Source organism: Pongo abelii, chromosome 3, assembly GCF_028885655.2.
Source record: "Pongo abelii isolate AG06213 chromosome 3, NHGRI_mPonAbe1-v2.0_pri, whole genome shotgun sequence".
NCBI classification, from domain to species: Eukaryota; Metazoa; Chordata; class Mammalia; order Primates; family Hominidae; genus Pongo; species Pongo abelii.
Window position 1 is genome coordinate 128,435,655 of NC_071988.2, and position 27,293 is coordinate 128,462,947.

Consider the following 27,293-nt stretch of genomic DNA (forward strand, 5'->3'; position numbering starts at 1 on the left):
CTAAGAAATATATAATTCTACACAAATAGTTTCAGGTTAGTGAAAACACTTGCTGTTACAAAACTTGATTAGTAAAGGAGGAGATAACAGGGTATAAATCTCAGAACAGGAGAATAAGGTTTCTAAGCAATTGGAATGAGATAAAGATTTTCTTGCAATGGAAGATAGAAGTTGGATTGGAAAAAAGTAATTTTCATTCCTAATGTTTTTAACTCCTATACTTTCTGTTGGGGCAGTAAATCCTATGAGAAAAAAACGTAAACAATGTTTGAAGGGAGACATATTTAAAGATTAGTATGAATTATGAGAAAAATTATCTAAGCAAAGGAATACACTTCCTGAGCCAAAATTAACGTGGCAGTGATAAAATATCAAGGAAATTGATAGAAAAAAGTATATAGAATTTGGAAAAACATACTAAATTTGTGTTAAATGGCAATATCTGGTACTTTTTTAAACTTTGTATTTTGAAATAATATTGCAGTTGATGAAGAGCTACAAAGACAGTACAAAGTATTCTTATATGCCCTTCACCCACCTGGCCCTAATGTTACATTTTACAGAACCTTATACAAAATTAAGAAATTAATGTTGTAGTATAATAAGTTAACTGATTTTGATTTCATCTGGTACATTTTCATGTTTCTGTGCTTTTTTCCTCTTACAAATTTATATGCAAACATGAAGGAAGACGTGTCCATGGGAATGATCTAGAACTCAGCTGAGGGTTTAATAACTTCTGTGGAGGGCCTCATCTATCATCCAGGTAGACAAAGCTGACTGTAAGTTTACATCTGTAGACTTAAATTGATAGCCGATAAGAGGTCATTGAAAATTGGGAGAGAAGTCAAGATAATTAGAGAAAGATGTGGTCAGAAAGGAGGTGCTGAGAAGTGGAAATATAGAAGAATGCCTAGAACCACACAGCAAGGCAAAATAAAGCATTTGAAATACTTAATATCTATATTGTGACTTTTACATCTCTGTGGTCCAATTTAACTGTTTCTTTAAACAAATAAGGTGAAATTACCCATGATAACATCAAGAAAACTATTTTTGTCTATTTTACTGATAGTTAACATAAAAAGCAATCTAATCATTTTGATGCTATAGACATTCTGTGGTTATAATCTCTTTTTGCACATTTGCTTGACAGGCTTGAGAGTGTTTTGAAATCAGGATATCTATTATGAAGAATCTCCATAATGTGTTCTTTTACTGCCAGGGTTAACATTCTTCAGTGGGTACCACACAAAAAGCTGGTGTTCTGAAACTTCCGGAACTCTGTCACATTTGAATATTTTATAATAAATCAATGGTTTTCAAATTAATGATCTCAGTCATCAAGCTCTGTAGGTAAATGCCTTGTAGATTTCAACCTTCTTCCTAAATTTGTTATAAAGCCCCACTTGTGGACCAATCTATCAAAAAGATAAAGTTTTATGGAAAATGGGAAGTAAAAAAAAAACTTCAGCTTTCAATATGCATTTATGTCAGTACATTTTATAAAGAACCTCTTAGGAATTAACTCTGAGAGGCTGTACTAGAGTCCTTCACGTGGCATATCTGATTATTGTGGATGTCAGGTTTTATTTCCATTATTTTTGGAAGCCAGCATCCTCTGCTGCTTTGTAAGCTGCTTTTCAAGTATGATTTATATTGTCGGAGAAAAATATAAACAAAAGTGAAGTATGGGCCAAAGTGAATATTAATTTAAAAACATAACCCTGGTTCTGAAATGAAGTAACTTTTTTGGCTAACATCTACAGTTTTGCTAAGCTGTCTGCACTTAGAGTAAATGAGAAAAAGAAGGAAAAAAAAAACAAGGGAAAACATTAGTGCTAATAGGCACAACAATTTATGAGAGAAAGCAGAGAAAGAGGTGAGGTGTGTATGCTTCTCAATAGCTCAGTACTAATCTGGTCGATGAGCATTTCTTCCCCAATTGTGGTTTATTGGAGCATGTGGAGTCTTGATTGTTCTTTGGATCACGGCTTTGCTTTCCCCAGGACACCAGTGCAGGCTTTCCGCTAAAAGCCTGCTGTGCCACGAAGACTCTCACTGCCCTTGGAACAGGCCAAATTTGGTTCTGCATTTTCCCATAGAGTTCTGCTCAGTGTTCTGGAATTGAGCCACTAGGGAGAGTCCTAGGGGAGAAATTTTGTTGCCAGGGAAGATGTCACACAAGCTGTTTATTTCCTTATGGGCTAAAGGCTTGCTCATGTAATTGAACAGATGCCTTCAAATCTCAGGTTTAATGCACTCTACAGTTTATCAAGTGCATTTGTATTGTATGGACACATTAGCCTTCACAGTAAGTACCTTGTGAGGAGGCTATCACAGATATTTATATTCCTAATTTTATAAATTAGGAAACGGGGGCTTGAAAATGTTATTGATTTGTCAGGTCTTGTGTATTTTACCCCCCTCCCCCATACTCTTTCTATTATACATTGTCCATTATAGATTTTCTCTTTATTTTCAGTTAAGGTGTGAATATGTCTGTGACAGCTTCTGAACAACTTCATAATACATATATTAAAATGCCCAGAAACACATTCTTTTTACACTATGCCCATGCAAATCAAATGTAGAAAGTGAAAATATATGCTTATCTTAAAACTTTGATATATAAATCCTATAAATTCTTTACCATTTCAATCATTAGCTTGTCTTCTAGAACTTTCCATGAATCTTTGAAATAATTTTGAGTCTGTTATAGATGTTTTCAATAAAAGAAACCTTTTCATTTGGTATTTTCTTCAGTGGTTTAAAATCTGTTATGAAACGTAAATAGCAACAACACTTTTGTCAATGTTAAATAAGTATGGGTCACATTTTCAAATTTGAATACCTGTTATATTTCAAAAATATATATATTTATAAATATGAAAGTTGGGAAACAGTGCACTCTGTGAAAACCCACATCCTGACACTAATGCATCTGTCTGCATATGCTCACAAGGGTACATTATAATAAATATCCTCAAACCACAAAGTTTCTGACTTAAGAAATCACTTTTGAATGCCTGCCATTTGCAAATATGTTTCTTGAAATATAATTTGGAATAATAAAATGATGGAGTTTTAAAAAATCAAAGAAGAAAGCAGGACTCCTTGAAATTTCTAAGGCTGTGTATGCACAGCATATGACTAAAATTTAGGCATGAGCCCTTTACCAGTTCATAAGATAAGCATTCAATTGATGAAATACCACTGAGAATTGTTCTCTCTACAGTTGAAAACAGCCATGGTGTCTGTTTCAGTACCTTTAATATTGGGTCACCTGAGATACAGTGGGATTTTATGGATCTAATATGTTGCCTATAGTGAGTTTAACTGCAATATTTATTCCATGTACTTTGAGTTCAATAATTTCACTTCAGGCATGGAAAATCTCAGCAGAATACATTCAAGAGCCAGAACTTATTGCTATTGGAAAAGAAATATGTTTAAAATACTTTAAAGAAATTAACTTCACATTTTAATATTTCTGCAGGATTAGAAAGAACAGAATACAAATGAATATGGCCTCAACAATACTTCAAGAAAATACTTAACATAGATCATAAATTCAAAATTCTCACAAGGCCCATGTAAGCTGAATAATAGAATAAAAAATGTACAGTAGTCCCTCCTTATCCACTGTTTCACTTTCCATGGTTTTAGTTATCCACAGTCAACTGCAGTTCAAAATATTAAATGGAAAATTCCAGAAATAAACCATCAGTTTCACATTGCATGTCACTGCGAGTAGTGCCATACACTTTGTCCTGCCCAGGACGCAAATCATCCCTTTGTGCAGGATATCCACACCAGTCACTCCGTAGTTGTCTGTTATCAGACCGTCAGGGTATTGCAGTGCTTGTGATAAGTAACCCTTATTTTCCTTAATAAAATAATCCCAAAGCACAAGAGTAGTGGTGCTAGCAATTTGGATATTCCAAGGAGAAACTGTAAAATGCTTCCTTTAAATGAAAAGGTGAAAGTTCTCAACTTAATAAGGAAAAAAATTATATGGTAAGTTGCTAAGATCTGCAGTAAAAACAAATCTAACTGCAAAATTGTGAAGGAAAAACAAAATCTATGCTAGTTTTGCTGTCACACCTCATACTGCAAAAATTATAGCCACAGTGCATGATAAATTCTTAGTTAAGATGGAAAAGGCATTATATTTGTGGCAGAACATGTGAACAGAAACATGATCCAATTGATGGAAATTAGGTTTGGTACTATCTGCAGTTTTAGGCAACCACTGAGGGTCTTGAAATGCATCTCCAGGGATAAGGGGGACTCCTGTATAGAAAAAAAAAATCACATTCCAATGTGAATACCTGACATTGCCTCAGTTGCAGTAGTCATTTGATATGAACATTTATTTAAATTAAATTTAAAGTTATCTGATAGGACAAGGGTATTTCCACAACACTGGTGTCTGTCTGGAGCAGTGGTATGAAAAGATAGATGATTCAAAATTTTTGAAAATCTCATCATTTACATGCCATAATTTTTGGAGTCTTGTTGAAAGGCAATGTGTACCATGAGCTTAAGGAATTGTGAACTCCTAAAAAAGCAGCTGAGATATCTTTTGGAAGAGTTAATTAATGCTCCTTTAAAAAAATGGCACACTGATTTGTATATCATAGTTACCCATTAATATTTATTGAATAAAGGAACTTAAAAAGAGTTAGATAGTTGTGAGCCACCTGTATGACATAAAGTCATTAGTAACCCTTACTAATGATACGTGATAAGGGTTGAAGTTGCATCTAACACTACAATAAAATTTGTATTTTTGGCCGGGCACGGTGGCTCACGCCTGTAATCCCAGTACTTTGGGAGCCCGAGGCTGGTGGATTGCCTGAGGTCAGGAGTTCGAGACCAGTCTGGCCAACATAGTAAATCCCCGTCTCTACTAAAAATACAAAAAATTAGCTGGGCATGGTGGTGAGCGCCTGTAATCCCAGCTACTCGGGAGGCTAAGGATGGAGAACTGCTTGAACCCAGGAAGGGGAGGTTGCAGTGCGCCAAGATCGCATCATTGCACTCCAGCCTGGGCAACAAGAGCAAAATTCTGTCTCCAAAATAAATAAATAAATAATATAATAAAATTATTTTTTGCCATAGAGAGAAATAATTAAAACCAAAGAAGCAATGATTTATTTTTGAAAAACTGTAGCAGATTACTAGTAATCACTGATAATTGCAATATATTTAATCATTTAATCTTTTTAAAACAAAATTGTAAAGAGATAACCATTACTCCTGGTTTTTCCTTTTTAAGAAACTTGGCTTTAGTAATTCAGTGGGTGTCCTCATGGCAGTTGTGTTTCAGGGGCATTAATTTCCAATTACCATGAAAAGATGTGTTTAAAATTATACTTTAGTATGAGTTGTTGCTTTATTAAAAATGTATTCTTTTTTTTTTAACAGACTCATAGTCAATATGGCAATTCATCATATAGAGAAACATAATATTGGTTTAGGCTGAGAGTACCACGGCCATTTGAAGAATTTTGGGAGGCAGGGGAATGGAATTGAAACTATGTGAACTTAAATAGAGGCTCATTGGAATTTACGTCTAAAATTTGTATTCTAACCACAGACACATTACAACACATGCATGTTGAGAGGCTCATTGATGAATAGGAAAAAACAGTGCTCTAGATGTCATGGGTATCAGAATCCCTAACTTTGCATTAACAAGCTGATGCTGGTTATTAATTTATATTGTCTAAATCTGTTGCTTTATTTGTGTAATGAAAGGACTGAACTGAGTGAGATCAAGTTCTGTGATTCTCCTACTTCTATTTTTCAAATTTTCTAGGTTTATCAATTTAACTTATATCTTTTGTTTCCTTAAAGTGTTACATTCCATATTAATTTTATTGAAGAGAGTTATTGATAATCAAATTTAATCTTATCACAAAGTGTTCTCCTGAAAATTTTCACTAGTAGTATTATATTCTATGTTTTTCTAACAACTGTTGCTAGAAAACCACATCCATTCCTCCCCCTCTGTCATGAGCATATGCACATCCAAATACAAGAATTTAAAAATCAGAATTATTGGAACCTGGGGGTGGAGAAAAATGGCATAGAAATGGAATAGAAAGCTCCACTGATTGTCACCTTCCCCACCAAGGACACCAATTTAACATTCTGCATACAAAAAGTGCACCTTTGTAAGAACCAAAAATTAGGTGAGCACTCATAGTACCAAGTTTTAACTTCATATTGCTGAAAGAGGCACCAAAAAGGTAGGAAAAACACTCTTGACTCACTGACAACACCCCTCCCTCAATTCCCCACAGCGGCTATGTGGTGTGGAGAGTATTTCTGTGCCTGGAGAGAAGGAGAGACAGCAATTGTGAGGCATTGAACTCAGTGCTACCTTTGTTATAGCAGAAATTTTGCAAAACTGGACCAAACGCAGCTGATGCCCACCCACAGAGGGTGCATTTAAACCAGAGGGGAATGGCCAATTCCAGCCATAAAGTGTGAGTTCTTGTAAGCCTTGCCACTGTGAGCTAAAGTTCTCCGAGGCTCCAAATAAACTTGAAAGGCAGTGCAGGCCATAAAGACTGCAACATCTAGTCAAATCCTAGGGCTGAACTGGGCCTAGAGATTGTGGATTTGGAAGGTAGAGGGGATACAACTTACTAAGACACAACCTGGGGCAGCCCCTTACCCCAGGCTGCACAGCTCACAGCTCCAAAAGAAATCCCTTCCTTCTGCTTGAGAAGAGGAGACAGAAGAGTGGAGAGGACTTTGTCTTGAATCTTGGATACCAGCTCAGCCACAGCAAGGTAAGCCACCAGTCAGAGTCCTGAGGCTCCCTTTCCAGGCCTTAGCTCTTGGACATTTCTAGACATATCCTGGGCCAGAAGGGAACCCACTGCCTTGAATGGAAGGACCCAGTCCTGGAAGGATTCATTACCAGCTAACTGAAAAGCCCGTGGATGCTGAGTAACCAGCAGTGATACCCAGGTAGTATGTCAATGACCTTGGGTGAGGCTCTGAGACCTGATGGCCTCAGGTGAGGCTCAGCACATTCCCAGCTGTTGTGACCATGAGGCAATACTCCTCCTGCTTGTGAAAAGTGAAGGGAAAAGTAAAGGGGACTTTGTCTTGCACCATAGGTACCAGCTCAGCTACAGAGGGTAGAACACCAATGGGCTGTTAGGGTCCCCAATTCCAGGACTTGGCTCATGAACAGCATTTCTGGACATGTTCTGGTCCAAAGGGGAGTCCATTCCTTTGAAAGGTGAGTCCCAGGTCAGGCAGCATTCACCGCACACTAACTGAAGAGCCCTTGAGCCTTATGGGAATATTGGTGGTAGTCTGGTAGTATTCTCCATAAGCCCAAGGTGATGGTGGCTACACAGTAAGGCTCTTCTGCCTTTGGAAAGGAGAGGTAAGAGTGGGAAGAACTGTGTCTTATGATTTGAGTGCTAGCACAGCTGAAGTACAGTAGAATACCAGGTGGACATGTAAGGTTTTTGACTTTAGCCCCTGGGTCCCAGATAGCACCTCTGGACCTGCCAGGGGGACTGAGGGAACTCACTGCACTGAAGGGAAGGACACAGAACTGGCTGGCTTTGCACCTGGTGATTTTACAGCTCCAGGGCTTTGAGTGAACATAGATGGTAGCCAGGGAGGGGTTACAGCAGGCCTTGGGTGAGATACAGTGCTATACTGGCTTCAGGTGTGACCCAGCACCGTCATAGTGGTGGTGGCCACTGGGGTGTTTGTTTCATTTCACCCCGTTTCTGGTTACTCAGAGCAGAGAGAGATTCCTTTTGTTTGGGAAAAAAGTAAAGGAATAGGACAAAAGTCTCTGCCTCATAATCCAAAAATTCTTCTGAATGTTGTCCAAGACCATCAAGGTGGTACCTCTATGAGTCTGCAAGAACTACAACACTACTGGGTTTGGGGTTCCCTCTAAAACAGATAAAGCTGAGATCACAACAGCCAAGTCTTTTGGAATATTTACAAAGCCTTTCCAAGAAGGAAAAACAAGGTAAAAACAAGCCCAGACTGCAAAGACTATAATAAATATCTAAGTTTTCAATGCCCAGACACAGATGAACACCTACAAGTATCAAGATGATCCAAGTTAACATGACATTACAAAATGAACTACATAAGGCTCCAGGGACCAATCCTGGAGAAACAGAAATATGTGATCTTTCACACAGATCATTCAAAATAGTTTTTGAGGAAACTCCAGGAAATTCAAGATAATACAGAGATGGAATTAAGAATTCTACCAGATAAACTTAAAAAAGAGATTGAAATCATTAAAAAGAATTAAGCAGAAGTTCTGGAGTTTAAAATTCAATGGACATACTGAAGAATGCATCAGAGTCTTTTAATAGCAGAATTGGTCAAGTAGAAGAAGTAATTAATGAGAAAGAAAGTCACCTTCACTAAAAGGAAGAGAGGAAGGAAAGAGAGAAGGATGAGAAGACCACAAACACATGTGTGCGCACACACACACACACAAACACAGAAAACAAATAAAATGGCAGGAGTAAGTCCTTGTTTATCAACAATAACTTTATAAATGGACTAAACTCTGCAATCAAAAGACATAGAGTAGATAAATGGATTAAAAAGCAAGACCCATTAATCCGTTGCCTACAAGAAACACACTTCACCTATAAAGACACACACAGACTGAAAATAAAGGGAAAGAAAAAGATATTCCATGCCGATGGAAACCAAAAAAGAGCAGGAGTCATTTTACTTGTATCAGAAAAATAGATTTCAATGCAAAAGGTCTAAGAGGGATACAGAAAGGTCTAAATAATAACAAAGGGGTCAATTCAGCAAGAGGCCATACAAATTTTAAACATATATGCACCCAACATGGAAGCATCCACATATATAAAGTGAACATTTTTAGAGCTAAAGAGAGAGACAGACTTCAACACAGAAACAGCTGGATATTTCAACACCCCACTTTCAACATTGAGCAGATGTTCCAGACAAAATCAACCAAGAAACATAGAGTTTATCTGCACTATAGACCAAATGATTCTAATAGGTATTTATAGAACATTTCATCCAATGGCTGTATAATACACATTTTTTCCTCAGTACATGGATTGTTCTCAAGGATGGACCATATGTTGGTTCTCAAAAGAAGTTTTAAAAGATTCAAAAAAATTATGTATAGCAGCTCCTCTGATCCCAGTGCAATAAAACTAGAAATAAATAGCAAAAGGAATTTTGCAAACTCTAGAAATACATGTAAACTAAACAATATTCTCCTAAATGACTGGCAGGCCAATGAAGAAATTAAGAAAGAAATTGAAATTTTTCTTAAAACAAAAGTTGCAACACAATATAACAGAATCTATGGGACAAAGTGAAAGCAATAGTAGACCTCAAACTCAAGAAACTACTATGAGAAAACATTGGGGAAACTCTCCAGGACATCAGTCTGAGCAAAGATTTCTTGAGTAATACTCCACAATCACAGGCAACCAAAGCAAAAAATGGAAAAATGGGATCATACCAAGTTAAACATATTTTGTACAGCAACAGCAACAACAAAAAAATCAACAAAGTGAAGAGACAACCTACAGAATAGGAGAAGGTATTTGCAAACTACTCATCTAAATAGGGATTATATATAAGGAGCTCAAACAATTCTCCAGGAAAAAGATAGAATAATACTATTTTTTAAATGGGCAAAATATTTGAGTAGACATGTCTCAAAAGAAGACATGCAAATGGCAAACAGACATATGAAAAGGTACTCAACATCATTGATCATCAGAGAAATGCAACTCAAAACTACAATGAGATATCATCTCACCCCAGTTAAAATGGCTTGTATTCAAAACACAGGCAATAGCAAATGCTGGTGAGGATGTGGAGAAAAGGCAACCCTCATACAGTGTTGGTGGGATATAAATTAGTATAACCCCTGTGGAGAACAGTTTGAAGGTTCCTCAGAAAACTATAAATAGAGCTACCATATGATCCAGCAATCCCACGGCTGGGTATATGACCAAAAGAAAGGAAATCAATATATTGAAGAGATACCTGCACTCCCATGTTTGTTGCAGCTCTGTTCACAATGGCCAAAATTCAGAAACAACCTGTTTCCATCAACAGATGAATGGATAAAGACAATGTGGTACTTATACACAATGGACTACTATTCAGCTGTAGAAAGGAGATTCAGGCATTTGCAACAATATGGATAGAACTGGATATCATTATGATAAGTGAAATAAGCTGGGCACAGAAGGACAAACACTGCATGTTGTTACTTATTTGTGGAATCTAAAAATCAAAACAATTGAACCAATGGAGATAGTAGAAGGATGGTTCCCAGAGGATGTGAAGGGTGGTGGAGGGGTGAGGGATATGTGGAGATGGTTAATGGGTACAAAAAATAGTTGGAATGAATAAATAAGACATAATATTTGAGAGCACAACAGGGTGACTAGTCAATAATAATTTAATCGTATATTTAAAAATAACTAAATGAGTATAATTGGATTGTTTGTAAAACAAAAGATAAATGCTTGAGGGATGAACACCCTGCTATCCATTATGTGATTATTACATAGTACATGTCTGTATCAAAATATCTCATATACTCCATAAATATATATACCTACTATGTACCCACAAAAATTAAAAATAAAAAACAAGAAAATATGACTTATACACATGCACACAAATTTGAACTGTTTTATTTTTAACATATTTACTAACCACCTGATAAATAAATTGTAAAATAACTCTGACTCTCAATTTAGTATATCTATGTGTGTGTGTGTATATATATAAATGCACACTTGCATTAAATATTATACATATTATGGAAAATAAATTTCTATATCAATGCTATGATTATGACATTACAACTTCATTTTTAATTTAAAATGTGTATTGAAGTATAACATACAAAATGCAGTTTCATAACTGTACAGCTCAAAAATTATCATAAAATAAAAATTGACATGTAATTACCACTTAATATTTAAAAAAAGAAACTTTATTAGGAAGCCATAAGTCCTCTTCTTGTTTATCTCCATAATTACAACTTTTCTCCATCCCAAACTCCTATTCTAACGTTTAATATCATAGATTAGTTTTGTCTGAGTTTAAACTCTGCAAAAATGGAATTAGCATAGATTATATACTCTTTCGTATCTAGTTTCTTTCACTTATGAGACTTCTATGGTAATCCACATAGCATTTGTGTGTGGCATGAATTTGTTTGTTTTTATGGTTGTATATGATTCCATTATATGAATATGCCATAATTTATATATTGTATCGATAGACATTTGTGTTTGTTATGGTTTGGCTCTATCTCCACCCAAATCTCATCTTGAATTGTAGTTCCCATAATCCCACGTGTCATGAGAGGGACCCAGTAGGAGGTAATAGAATCACTGGGGCAGTTTGCTTCATGGTATTCTCTTGATAGTAAGTTCTCACAAGATCTGATGGTTTTATGAGGGGTTTCTCCTTTTGCTCAGCTCTCATTCTTCTCCTTGCTGCTCCCATGTGATGAAGGATGTGTTTGCTTCCCCTTCCACCATGGTTGTAAGCTTCCTAAGACTTCCCCAGCCATGCTGAATTGTGAGTCAATTAAAACTCTTTCCTTTGTAAATTACCCAGTCTTGGGTGTGCCTTTATTTGCAGCATGTGGATGAACTAATACAGTAAATTGATACTGCAGGGAGTGGGGTGCTGCTCTAAAGATACCCAAAAATGTGGAAGTGACTTTGGAACTGGATAACATGCAGAAGCTGAAACAGTGTGGAGGGCTCAGAAGAAGACAGGAAATTGTGGGAAAGTTTGGAACTTCCTAGATACTTTGAGGGTTCAGAAAACAGGAACATGTGGGAAAGCTTGGAACTTCCTAGAGACTTGTTGAATGGATTTGACCAAAATACTGATAGTGAGATGGACAATGAAGTCCAGGCTGAGGTGGTCTCAGATGGAGACGAGGAACTTGTTGGGGACTAGAGTAAAGGTCACTCTTGCTATGCAAAGAGACTGGCCACGTTTTGTCCCTGCCCTAGAGATCTGTGGAACTTTGAACTTGAGAGGGATGATTCACAGTATCTTTTGGAAGAAATTTCTAAGCAGCAAAGCATTCAAGAGGAAGCAGAGCACAAAAGTTTGGAAAATTTGCAGCCTAAAAATATGACAGAAAAGAAAAGCTCATTTTCTGGGGAGAAATTCAAGCCAGCTGCAGAAATTTGCATAAGTAACAAGGGGCTCAATGTTAATCACCAAGACAATGGGGAAAATGTCTCCAGGGCCTGTCAGAGACCTTCATGGCAGCCCCTCCCATCACAGGCCCAAAGGCCTAGGAGGAAAAAAAGGTTGTGCGGGGAAGGACCTGGCCCCCCTGCTGTGTACAGCCTAGGGACTTGGTGCCATGTGTCCCAGCCACTCCAGCTCTGGCTAAAAGGGGCCAAGGTATACCTCAGGCTGTTGTTTCAGGGAGTGGCAAGCCCCAAGTCTTGGCAGCTTCCACATGGTGTTGAGTCTGTGGGTGCACAGAAGTCAAGAATTGAGGTTTGGGAACCTCTGCCAAGATTTCAGAGGATGTATGGAAATGCTTGAATGTCCAGTCAGATGTTTGCTGCAGGAGCAGAGCCCTGATGAAGAAATTCTGCTAGGGAAGTGCAGAAGGGAAATGTGGGGTTGGAGCCCCCACACAAAGTCCCCACTGGGGCACTGCCTAGTGGAGCTATGAGAAGAGGGCCACTGTCCTCCAGACCCTAGAATGGTAGATCCACTGACAGCTTGCAACATGCACCTAGAAAAGCCACAGACAATGCCAGTTCATGAAAGCAGCCAGGAGGAGGGCTGTACCCTGCAAAGCTACAAGGGTGGAGCTGCCCAATGCCATGGGAGCCCACCTCTTGCATCAACATGGCCTGGATGTGAGACATGGAGTCAAGGGAGATCATTTTGAAACTTTAAGTGTTTAATGACTGACATATTGGATTCCAGACTTGCATGGGGCCTGTTCTCCTTTGTCTTGGCCAATTTCTCCCAGTTGGAATGAGAATATTTACCCAATGCCTGTACTCCTATTGTATCTAGGAAGTAACTAACATGCTTTTGATTTTACAGGCTCATAGGTGGAAGGGAGTTGCCTTATCTCAGATGAGACTTTGGACTTGGACTTTTGAGTTAATTCTGGGATTAGTTAAGACTTGGGGGACTGTTGGAAGAGCATGATTATGTTTTGAAATGTGAGGACATGAGATTTGGAAGGGGCCAGGGGTGAAATTATATGATTTGGCTGTGTCCCAACCCAAGTCTGATCTTGAATTACAGTTCCCATAATCTCCACATGTCATGGGAGGGACCTGGTGGGAGGTAATTGAATTATAGAGTCAGTTTCCCCCATGCTATTCTCATGATAGTAAGTTCTCACAAGATCTAATGGTTTTATAAGGGGTTTCTCCCTTTGCTTGACTCTCATTCTTCTCATTAATGCTGCCATGTCAAGAAGGATGTGTTTGCTTCCCTTTCCGCCATGACTATAAGTTTCCTGAGGTCTCCCCAGCCATGCTGAACTGTGAGTCAATTAAACCTCTTTCCTTTGTAAATTACCCAGCCTTGGATATGTCTTTATTAGCAGTGTGAGAACAGAATAATACAGTGTTGTTTTCTGTTTTAGGCTATTATAAATAATGCTGCTATGAATATTCTTGTATATGCTTTGCTCTAAGCATATATATAAAATTTCCATTTTGTTTCTATTTTTTAAAGATTCAGTCATGATTGTTTTAAAGTTTTACTGTAGGTGTTGTTGTTAGATACAAAATAAGGATATAGAACTATAGTTTTGTCATAGGTACAGGAGTATGTATGAGTTCTAAGCTATAAAAACCATTTTAAAATACAAATTTTTTCTTAGGAATATTTGTTGTCAAAGGTCATCCATATTAATACCCAGGAGGATAATTGTTGGTGATAGGATATATTTTAATTCAATTTTAGTGTATAGTGCCAACAGTGTTTTCAAAGTGATTATGTTGAGTTACACTAATAAAAAATACATATAATTAAATTCCTGTTGCTCTATATCCTTGCCAGCATTTAGCCTTTTCTCTCTTTTTAATTGTAAACATTACCATATGTGTGTGTGTTTAATGGTATTTCACAGTGGTTTATCAGATAAAGAAACTGAGCTTCCTCTTAGAATGTTTATTCATTGTTTGATAGTCTTTTTATTTGTATGAAATGACTTTTCAATATTATTTTCAATTTTTTTTATCTATTGTATTGTTTGCATTTTTCTGTATTTTTTCTATTTTTCTATTCTTTATACAAGACTTTGGCGTGTGATATGTGTTATATATGAATTTCTGTCAATCTGCAGGTGATGTTTGCTCTCAGTGGTATTTCTTGATAAATGTAAATTATTAAATTTAATGATTAATCCTTTTGTATGTCCTGCTAACAAACTTTAACCAATTTTAAAGTCTCATTAAGATGTTCTAAATTGCATCAAAAAGGAATTTTTTTGAGGTAAAAAAAAATAAAAGAAAAACAAACAATAAAACACTTCCTCTGCCCCAGTGTGTGCTTTTTTTGTGTTGAAATATCTCTTTGTGTTGAATTGAAGGGTATAGTTTAAAGACTCGTTTGTTCTAAATATTAACTTCCTTTGTGGTTTAGCAAGCAAAGGGCATCAGAGAAATTGCATAAGTGCTATGTGTTTACAATTCTGCAGATTGTCATTGGCAACTGAAATTCATCCAAGAAGCTGTCAAATACCTAATTTCTATTATGTTACAATGAAATAATTACTGCACTTGGTAGTTTCAAAACTGTTTGTTCTTTTTGCAGGGGTTTAATTTTCCCCCTTGTGTCAGGAAAAGTTTTTCAGAGACAAATAAAGGATTTCATAGATTTATTTGAATGATTATAAATGTCATAAGTAATTTATTGTAATATTTAGTATGAACATGCTAAAATAAACCAAAGAAGAAAAATAAATCTGAACAAAGAAAAAAATGGAACAAACAGAAAGAAAAAGCAGTGATAGCCCTACATGAAGATGTTTACTAAAGTTGATTGTCATTTTCAGAGCAATGGACACTTTCAATTTTTGTGTGAGTGTGTGTTCAAACACAACCCACACAAACAAATGCATATACACAATAACAATTTTCTTTAATTGCCTGTATTTTTTAACCATTTTATAATGAATATAATAATTTTAGATTGAGATATATGTTACTATCATACAGTTGTAGGTAGGCTATAAACATTCCCATGGTTGTAACATTAGTATATAGGTATTATTTTAATTTTAATGAAAGTCTGTCACTTTGCTTTATTTACTTAACCACTATACGTTAATTTCTAAATTGAATTTGATGTTCTAGAGTCATAAAACTTAATTCAGGTTATCATATTGAATTATAAAATTGCAATTATTATACACTTTCTAAATTCTTGATTAAGACCTTCCCTATGAACTGGGCCATTTCTCATGATAACTGTTAAGTTCATATAATTAAAAATATCTGTGGCTATGATATCTTTCTTATTGTGCCAATTTTGAGCATATGCATCTGAAGTGAATTAGATCATAGCATGCATACAAGTGTCTAACATTTATTTAGGAGAGTTACAATTTTATGGGTGGGCCCTTTCTCAAGCTGAGCATAGTTAAATTAATATGGTAGTCCTGCTGTAGTCTGGAGTCTTAGCTGAGCATTATTAGTACATAATAAAATACATCTATTACCTGTTTATAATGGATAACATGTTGAAGCATCCCTAATATTTATTTTCTCACATGACTACATCTACAGCTTTTAAGGTATTCAAAACTAGACTCTTACTTAGAGAAAATAAATTTTATTACATAACTTAGATACTTTGAACATAATCAAATAAAAGAATTGCATGGCTAAAATGTTAAAGATAACAGCGATAACTAGGAGATGGTACAGTGGAAGTAAATCAGTTAGAATTTTTTGTATTTTTGGCTGCAAGTCCTTATGACCTAATGATAGTGGCTTAAACATGAAAAATTTTGGACTTCTGCAGCCAAGATGGCCAAATAGGAACAGCTCTGTTCTACAGCTCCCAGCATGAGCAATGCAGAAGATGGGTGATTTCTGCACTTCCATCTGAGGTACCAGGTTCATCTCACTAGGGAGTGCCAGACAGTGGGTGCAGGACAGTGGGTGCAGTGCACCGTGCGTGAGCTGAAGCAGGGTGAGGCATTGCCTCACTTGGGAAGTGCAAGGGCTCAGGGAGTTCCCTTTCCTTGTCAAAGAAAGGGGTGACAGATGGCACCTGGAAAATCGGGTCACTCCCACCCTAATACTGCGCTTTTCTGATGGGCTTAAAAAACGATGCACCAGGAGATTATATCCTGCACCTGGCTCGGAGGGTCCTACGCCCACGAAGTCTCGCTGATTGCTAGCACAGCAGTCTGAGATCAAACTGCAAGGCAGCAGTGAGGCTGGAGGAGGGACGCCCGCCATTGCCCAGGCTTGCTTAGGTAAACAAAGCAGCCAGAAAGCTCGAACTGGGTGGGGCCCACCACAGCTCAAGGAGGCCTGCCTGCCTCTGTAGGCTTCACCTCTGGGGGGCAGGGCACAGACAAACAGAACGACAGCAGTAACCTCTGCAGACTTAAATGTCCCTATCTGACAGCTTTGAAGAGAGCAATGGTTCTCCCAGCACGCAGCTGGAGATCTGAGAACGGGCAGACTGCCTCCTCAAGTGGGTCCCTGACCACGACCCCTGAGCAGCCTAACTGGGAGGCACCCCCCAGTAGGGGCAGACTGACACCTCACACGGCCGGGTACTCCTCTGAGACAAAACTTCCAGAGGAACGATCAGACAGCAGCATTCACAGTTCACAGAAATCTGCTGTTCTGCAGCCACTGCTGCGGATACCCAGGCAAACAGGGTCTGGAGTGGACCTCTAGCAAACTCCAGCAGACCTGCAGCTGAGGGTTCTGTCTGTTAGAAGGAAAACTAACAAACAGAAAGGACATCCACAACAAAAACCCATCTGTACATCACCATCATCAAATACCAAAAGTAGATGAAACCACAAAGATGGGGAAAAAACAGAGCAGAAAAACTGGAAACTCTAAAAAGCAGAGCACCTCTCCTCCTCCAAAGGAATGCAGCTCCTCACCAGCAATGGAACCAAGCTGGACGGAGAATGACTTTCACGAGTTGAGAGAAGAAGGCTTCAGACGATCAAACTACTCCAAGCTACAGGAGGAAATTCAAACCAAATGCAAAGAAGTGAAAAACTTTGAAAAAAATTTAGACAAATGTATAGCTAGAATAACCAATACAGAGAAGTGCTTAAAGGAGCTGATGGAGCTGAAAGGCAAGGCTCGAGAAATATCTGAAGAATGCAGAAGCCTCAGGAGCCAGTGCAATCAACTGGAAGAAAGGGTATCAGTGATGGAAGATGAAATGAATGAAATGAAGCAAGAAGGGACGTTTAGAGAAAAAGGAATGAAAAGAAATGAACAAAGCCTCCAAGAAATATGGGACTATGTGAAAAGACCAAATCTACGTCTGATTGGTGTATCTGAAAGTGACGGGGAGAATGGAATCAAGTTGGAAAACACTCTGCAAGATATTATCCAGGAGAACTTCCCCAATCTAGCAAGGCAGGCCAACATTCGGATTCAGGAAATACAGGGAACTCCACAAAGATACTCCTCGAGAAGAGCAACTCCAAGACACATAATTGTCAGATTCACTGAAGTTGAAATGAAGGAAAAAATGTTAAGGGCTGCCAGAGAGAAAGATCGGGTTACCCACAAAGGGAAGCCCATCAGACTAACAGCTGATCTCTCAGCAGAAACTCTACAAGCCAGAAGAGAGTGGGGGCCAATATTCAACATTTTAAAGAAAAGAATTTTCAACCCAGAATTTCATATCCAGCCAAACTAAGCTTCATAAGTGAAGGAGAAATAAAATACTTTACAGACAAGCAAATGCCAAGAGATTTTGTCACCACCAGGCCTGCCCTAAAAGAGCTCCTGAAGGAAGCACTAAACATGGAAAGGAACAACCGGTACCAGCCACTGTAAAATCATGCCAAATTGTAAAGACCATCAAGGCTAGGAAGAAACTGCATCAACTAATGAGCCAAGTAACCAGCTAACATCATAATGACAGGATCAAATTCACACATAACAATATTAGCTTTAAATGTAAATGCACTAAATGCTCCAATTAAAAGACACAGACTGGCAAATTGGATAAAGAGTCAAGACATATCAGTGTGCTGTATTCAGGAAACCCATCTCACATGCAGAGACACACATAGGCTCAAAATAAAAGGATGGAGGAAGATCTACAAAGCAAATGGAAAACAAAAAAAGGCAGGGGTTGCAATCCTAGTCTCTGATAAAACAGACTTTAAACCAACAAAGAACTAAAGAGACAAAGAAGGCCATTACATAATGGTAAATGGATCAATTCAACAAGAAGAGCTAACTATCCTAAATGTATATGCACCCAATACAGGAGCACCTAGATTCATAAAGCAAGTCCTGAGTGATCTACAAAGAGACTTAGACTCCCACACATTAATAATAGGAGACTTTAACACCGCACTGTCAACATTAGACAGATCAACAAGACAGAAAGTTAACAAGGATACCCAGGAATTGAACTCAGCTCTGCACCAAGTGGACCTAATAGACATCTACAGAACTCTCTACCCCAAATCAACAGAATATACATTTTTTTCAGCACCACACCACACGTATTCCAAAATTGACCACATACTTGGAAGTAAAGCTCTCCTCAGCAAATGTAAAAGAACAGAAATTATAACAAACTGTCTCTCAGACCACAGTGCAATCAAACTAGAAATCAGGATTAAGAAAGTCACTCAAAACCGCTCAACTACATGGAAACTGAACAACCTGCTCCTGAATGACTACTGGGTACATAACAAAATGAAGGCAGAAATAAAGATGTTCTTTGAAACCAACAAGAACAAAGACACAACATACCAGAATCTCTGGGACACATTCAAAGCAGTGTGTAGAGGGAAATTTATAGCACTAAATGCCCACAAGAGAAAGCAGGAAAGATCCAAAATTGACATGCTAACATCACAATTAAAAGAACTAGAAAAGCAAGAGCAAACACATTCAAAAGCTAGCAGAAGGCAAGAAATAACTAAAATCAGAGCAGAACTGAAGGAAATAGAGACACAAAAAACCCTTCAAAAAATTAATGAATCCAGGAGCTGGTTTTTTGAAAATATCTACAAAATTGATAGACTGCTAGCAAGACTAATAAAGAAGAAAAGAGAGAAGAATCAAATAGATGCAATAAAAAATGATAAAGGGGATATCACCACCGATCCCACAGAAATACAAACTACCATCACAGAATACTACAAACACCTCTACGCAAATAAACTAGAAAATCTAGAAGAAATGGATAAATTCCTCGACACATACACCCTCCCAAGACTAAACCAGGAAGAAGTTGAATCTCTGAATAGACCAATAACAGGAGCTGAAATTGTGGCAATAATCAATAGCTTACCAACCAAAAAGAGTCCAGGACCAGATGGATTCACAGCCGAATTCTACCAGAGGTATAAGGAGGAACTGGTACCATTCCTTCTGAAACTATCCCAATCAGTAGAAAAAAGAGGGAATCATCCCTAACTCATTTTATGAGGCCAGCATCATCCTGATACCAAAGCCGGGCAGAGACACAACAAAAAAAGAGAATTTTAGACCAATATCCTTGATGAACATTGATGCAAAAATCCTGAATAAAATACTGGCAAACCGAATCCAGCAGCACATCAAAAAGCTTATCCACCATGATCAAGTGGGCTTCATCCCTGGGATGCAAGGCTGGTTCAATATACACAAATCAATAAATGTAATCCAGCATATAAACAGAACCAAAGACAAAAACCACATGATTATCTCAATAGATGCACAAAAGGCCTTTGACAAAATTCAACAACGCTTCATGATAAAAACTCTCAATGAATTAGGTATTGATGGGACATATCTCTAAATAATTAGAGCTATCTAATGACAAACCCACAGCCAATATCATACTGAATGGGCAAAAACTGGAAGCATTCCCTTTGAAAACTGGCACAAGACAGGGATGCCCTCTCTCACCATTCCTATTCAACATAGTGTTGGAAGTTCTGGCCAGGGCAATCTGGCAGGAAAAGGAAATAAAGTGTATTCAACTAGGAAAAGAGGAAGTCAAATGGTCCCTGTCTGCAGACGACGTGATTGTATATCTAGAAAACCCCATTGTCTCAGCCCAAAATCTCCTTAAGTTGATAAGCAACTTCAGCAAAGTCTCAGGATACAAAATCAATGTACAAAAATCACAAGCATTCTTATACATCAATAACAGACAAACAGAGAGCCAAATCATGAGTGAACTCCCATTCACAATTGCTTCAAAGAGAATAAAATACCTAGGAATCCAACCTACAAGGGACGTGAAAGACCTCTTCAAGGAGAACTACAAACCACTGCTCAGTGAAATAAAAGAGGATACAAAGAAATGGAAGAACATTCCATGCTCATAGGTAGGAAGAATCAATATCGTGAAAATGGCCATACTGCCCAAGGTAATTTTAGATTCAATGCCATCCCCATCAAGCTACCAATGACTTTCTTCACAGAATTGGAAAAAACTACTTTAAAGTTCACATGGAACCAAAAAAGAGCCTGCATCGCCAAGTCAATCAGAAGCCAAAAGAACAAAGCTGGAGGCATCACACTACCTGACTTCAAACTATACTACAAGGCTACAGTAACCAATAGAGCATGGTACTGGTACCAAAACAGAGATATAGATCAATGGAACAGAACAGAGCCCTCAGAAATAATGCTGCATATCTACAACTATCTGATCTTTGACAAACCTGAGAAAAACAAGCAATGGGGAAAGGATTCCCTATTTAATAAATGGTGCTGGGTAAACTGGCTAGCCATATGGAGAAAGCTGAAACTGGATCCCTTCTTTACACCTTATACAAAAATTAATTCAAGATGGATTAAAGACTTAAACGTTAGACCTAAAACCATAAAAACCCTAGAAGAAAACCTAGGCATTACCATTCAGGACATAGGCATGGGCAAGGACTTCATGTCTAAAACACCAAAAGCAATGGCAACAAAAGCCAAAATTGACTAATGGGATCTAATTAAACTAAAGAGCTTCTGCACAGCAAAAGAAACTGCCATCAGAGTGAACAGGCAACCTACAAAATGGGAGAAAATTTTCACAACCTACTCATCTGACAAAGGGCTAATATCCAGAATCTACAATGAACTCCAACAAATTTACAAGAAAAAAACAAACAACCCCATCAAAAAGTGGGCAAAGGACATGAACAGACACTTCTCAAAAGAAGACATTTATGTAGCCAAAAAACACATGAAAAAATGCTCACCATCACTGGCCATCAGAGAAATGCAAATCAAAACCACAATGAAATACCATCTCACACCAGTTAGAATGGCAATCATTAAAAAGTCAGGAAACAACAGGTGCTGGAGAGGATGTGGAGAAATAGGAACACTTTTACACTGTTGGTGGGACTGTAAACTAGTTCAATCATTGTGGAAGTCAGTGTGGCAATTCCTCAGGGATCTAGAACTAGAAATACCATTTGACCCAGCCATCCCATTACTGGGTATATACCCAAAGGACTATAAATCATGCTGCTATAAAGACACATGCATACGTATGTTTATTGCGGCACTATTCACAATAGCAAAGACTTGGAACCAACCGAAATGTCCAACAACGATAGACTGGATTAAGAAAATGTGGCACATATACACCACGGAATACTATACAGCCATAAAAATGATGAGTTCATGTCCTTTGTAGGGACATGGATGAAACTGGAAATCATCATTCTCAGTAAACTATCGCAAGAACAAAAAACCAAACACCACATGTTCTCTCTCATAGGTGGGAATTGAACAATGAGAACACATGGACACAGGAAGGGGAACATCACACTCTGGGGACTGTCGTGGGGTGGGGGGAGGGGGGATGGATAGCATTAGGAGATGCTAAATGACGAGTTAATGATGCTAATGCTAAATGACGAGTTAATGGGTGCAGCACAACAGCATGGGACATGTATACATATGTAACTAACCTGCACATTGTGTACATGTACCCTAAAACTTAAAGTATAGTTTAAAAAAATGAAAAATTTATTTTCTTTATAAAGCTAAGTCTTGACTGGTAAGACAGCTTTATAAAAGTAAGATTTTTTTTCATGGTCAAAATATGCCTGGTATCAAAGAAGAAGTAAACAAACAAATAGATATTTTATGTTCATAAATAGGAAGACTCAGTGTTGTTAAGATGTCAGTTCTTCCCAAATTTATCTATAAATGCAGTGGAATTCCAACCAAAATCCCAGTTATTTTGTGGAAATTGACAAACTAATTTTAAAGTTCATATGAAGAGACAAAAGTCCCAGAATATCCAACATGACATTAAAGGAGAAGATTAAAGTTGGAGGACTGACAGTACCTGACTTCAAGATTTACTATAAAGCTTTAATAATCAAGTCAACATGATACTGGAGAGAGTATAGACCCCCAAGTCAATGAAGCAGAATAGACAGCCGAGAAATAAACTCACAAAAATATAGTCAACTGATCCTTGACAAAGAAGATAAAGTATTACAATGGAGAAAAGATGTAGTGTTTTTTTTTTCAACAAATGGTATTGGAATAAGCGGACATCCACACACAAAAAATAAATCCAAACATGGACTTTATGCCCTTCACAAATATTAATTCAAAATGGATCATAAACCTAAATGTAAAATATAAAACTATAAAGCATCTAGAAGATAACATAAAAGAAAAACTAAGTGGTTTAGGGGTTGGCAATAACTTTTTAGATATAGCACCAAAGGCATGATCAATGATAGAATAAGCTGAACTGTATTAAAATTTAAAAAATTCTATTTTGTCTACAAAAGACACTGGCAAGAGAATGAAAAGACAAGCCACAGACTGGGAGAAAATGTTTCCAAAAATACATTTGATAAAGAACTGTTATTCAGGCTGTGCGCAGTGGCTCACGCCTGTAATCCCAGTACTTTGGGATGCCGAGGCAGGCAGATCACCTGAAGTCAAGAGTTCCATACCAGCCTGGCCAACATGGCAAAACCCCATCTCTACTAAAAATACAGAAATTAACAGGGTGTGGTGGTACATGCCTGTAATCCCAGCTACTGAAGAGGCTGAGGCAGGAGAATCATTTGAACCCAGGAGGTGGAGGTTGCATTCAGCTGAGATTGTGCCACTGCACTCCAGCCTGAGTGACAAGGCAAGACTTAGTCTCAAAAACAAACAAACAAAAAACTGTTATTCAAAATATATAAAGCTGTTATTCTGTTATTCAAAATACATAAAGAACCCTTAAAACTCAATAAGAAAACAACACACTTTTTAAAAATGGTTCAAAGACCTTGAAAGATATCTCACTGAAGAAGATATGGAGATGGCAAATAAACTTATAAAAAGATGCTTCATATCATATGTCATCAGAGAAATGCAAATTAAATCAACAAGATCCCACTACACACGTATTAAAATGTCCAAAATCAAAAAACATTGACAATGCCAAATGCTGATAAGAATGTGGAGCTACTGGAATTTTCATTCATTAGTGGTGCAAATGCAAAATGGCACAGAAAATTTGTAAGACAGTTTTGCAATTTCTTACAAAACTAAATAGTATATGCATTCTATATGATCCAACAATCATGCTCCATGGTATTTACCCAAAGGAGGTGAAAACATGTTCCCCACAAAAACCTGCACACAGATGTTTGAAGCAGCTTTATACATAATTGCCAAAACTTGGAAACAACTGAGATGTTTTTCAGTAGGTGAATGGATAAATAAACTGTAGTTAATCCTGACAATTAGATATTATTCAGCACTAAAAAGAAATGAGGTATCAAGCCATGAAAAGGCGTGAAGGAAACTTAAACACACATTAAGTGGACAAAACCAATCTGAAAAGGCTACATACTGTAGGATTTGAACTATATGGCATTCTGCAAAGTTAAAACTTTGGAGACAATAAAGATATCCGTGGTTGCCAGGGGTTGGGAAGGAGAGAGGGATAAATAGGAAGAGCACAGAGATTTTTTTCAGGCAGGTAACCTTGTCTGTATGATACTATAAAGGTGGATACATAGGATTATACAAATGTTTTCTCTATCTGTGGTGTGTGTTTTCATTCTCTTGGCAACGTCTTTTGCAGACAGGGCAGAAATTTTTAATTTTAATGACATCTAGCTTATCAATCATTTCTTTCTTTTATGGATCATGCCAAAAACATCAGTTGCTCAAATATTGTTTCACAATCCCATTGAGTTCTTCAAATTTCAGCAATTTGATTACCAATCTTGGCTCAATAGTGACATTTGATTATTCAGAGTAGAAAATGAATGGTCTACATTTGCTGCTGTGATTAGCCACGTCATAACATGTATAAAAGCTCTAAAATGTAAGAATCATTATATTGAAGAATATGTTAAATAACTGTAATCAAAAGAAAGAAAGTTGATAAAATAATAGATGACATTGAGCTTTTTGAATTTCTAGTTAAATTTCTAAAAATTGCACCAAGTCAGTTACATTTTTGAATGTGGATCACTTTTCACTTAATGGTTAATTTTTTAAAGACAATACTTTATTTTTTTAAAAATTAATTGAGATATAACTCACATACCATAAAATTCACCCTTTTAAAGTGTACAATTGTTTCTCAACCATCACAATTATGAAATTCTAGAATGTTTTTCCTCACCACAAAAAGAAACTTTATACTCATTAGCTGACATTCCCCAACTCCTCATCTCCATGGCCTCTGAGAGTCATTAATCTATCTTCTTTCTCTATGGATTTTCCTGTTATGAGCATTTCCTAAAAATGGAATCATATAATATGTGGCTTTTGGGGTCTGGCCTCTTTCATTTAGCGTAATCTTTTCAGGTTCATCTTGTTATAGCATGTATCAATACTTCATTCTCTGATGTGGTTAAATGATTTTCAATTTAGGAATATACTGCATTTTTCTTATTCATCAGTTTGTGGGCATTTTGGTTGTTTTAACTTTTATGCTGTTATATTGCTTGTGTTAGTCGATGCTAATAGACTGCTAATAAAGACATACCTGAGACTGAGTAATTTATAAAGGAAAGAGGTTTAGTGTACTCAGAGTTCCACATGTCTGGGGAGGCCTCATAATCATGGTGGAAGGTGAATGAGGAGCAAAGTCATGTCTTACATGGTGGCAGGCAAGAGAGCATGTGCAGGGGAACTCCCCTTTATAAACCATCAGATCTCATGAGACTTATTCACTACAAGAACAGTATAGGGGAAACTACCCCCATGATTCAATTATCTCCACCTGGCCCCACCCTTGGCATGTGGGGATTATTACAATTCAAGGTGAGATTTTGGTGGGGGACACAGCGAAACCATATCACTGCTATAAACATAAATGTACATATTTGTGTGGAGATATGCTTTCATTAGTCTCGGGTATAAACCTAAAATTGGAATTGCTAGGTAATATTATAACTCTATGTTTAACTTTTTGAGGACATGCCAAAATGTTTTCAAAAGTAGCTACAACATTTTACATTTTCACCAGCACTGTAAAGATTGCAATTTTTCCACATCCTAAAAAAAAAAAAAATTGTTATTATTTATATCTTTGATTCTAGCCATTATAGTAGGTGTGAAATGGTATCTAAGGGTGACATTGATTTGCATCTAACTGATGGCCAGTGATGAGCATCTTTTTATGTGCTGATTGTCAACTTGAATATATTCATTGGGAGAAATGTCTATTCAAATGCTTGCCTATTTTTAAAATGGGTTATTTGTCTTTGTATAAGTATTCTTTACATATTCTAGATACTTATTTTCTTATCAGATATGTGAATTGCAAATACTTGCTCCTATTCTAGGGTTACCTTTCCAGTTTCTTGATAGTGTTCTTTGAAGCACAAAAGTGTTTAATTATGATGAGATTCATTTTACATATGTATTTTTTCTTTCTGCTTGTACTTTTTGTGTTAAGTTCCAAAAGATAACTGCCAAATCCAAGTTCACTAAAATTTATACCTATGTTTTCTTTCAATAGTTTAATACTTTTAGCTCTTTCATTTAGGTCTTTAATTTGTGTTAATGTTTATATTCTGTGTGAGGAAGTTGTCCTACATCATCCTTTTGCTTGAGGAAATTCAGTTGTTTCTATACCATTTCTTAAAAAACTATTATTGACCCATTGCATTGTCTTGGCAGCCTTGTTGAAAATGAATTCCATGTAAGGATGTATTTCTGGACTCTCAATTCTACTCAAATTATAAGTCTATTTTTATGCTAGTACCACACTGTCTAGATTGCTATAGCTATGAGTACTGTAAGTTTTGAAATTGAGAAGTATGAGTCCTTCAGATTTGTTCTTTTTCAATATTGTTTTTGAGTAAATTAGCACTCAAATTTTATATGAATTTTAGGAACACTTTGGAAATTCCTGCAAAGGAAAAAAAAGGCAGCTAATAGGGATTTCATTGACTATTCAAACCAACTTGGAATATTATCCTCTTAACTGTAATAAGTTTTCAAACCCATAAACACATAATATCTTTCTATTTATTTAGGGCTTCTAAAATCTCTTTCAATGAAGTTTGGTAATTTTCAGTGCACAAGTCTTATACTTCTTTTGTTAAATTCATGTTAGGTATGATATTGTTTTGATGCTGTTGCAAATGGAACTATTTTTAAATTTCTTATTTATTTATTTATTATTATTATTATACTTTAGGTTTTAGGGTACATGTGCTCAATGTGCAGGCTAGTTACATATGTATACATGTGCCATGCTGGTGTACTGCACCCATTAACTCATCATTTAGCATTAGGTATATCTCCTAATGCTATCCCACACCCCTCCCCCCACCCCACAACAGTCCCCAGAGTGTGATGTTCCCCTTCCTGTGTCCATGTGTTCTCTTGTTCACTTCTCACATATGATTGAGAATATGCAGTGTTTGGTTTTTTGTTCTTGTGATAGTTTACTGAGAATGATGATTTCCAATTTCATCCATGTTCCTACAGAGGACATGAACTCATCATTTTTTATGGCTGTATAGTATTTCCATGGTGTATATGTGCCACATTTTCTTAATCCAGTCTATCATTGTTGGACATTTCGGTTGGTTC

At 37.0% G+C, this 27,293-nt stretch overlaps 1 long non-coding RNA gene across 1 annotated transcript in view; it reads left to right on the plus strand.

Moving 5' to 3' along the window:
- Positions 1–2,213: 2,213 nt before the first annotated feature.
- LOC129059046 (uncharacterized) overlaps positions 2,214–27,293 on the plus strand; it is a 62,008-nt gene continuing 36,928 nt past the window's right edge. The window contains exon 1 of the long non-coding RNA XR_008524666.1: positions 2,214–2,314. This is a non-coding gene — a long non-coding RNA (uncharacterized LOC129059046). The remainder of the gene's footprint in view (positions 2,315–27,293) is intronic.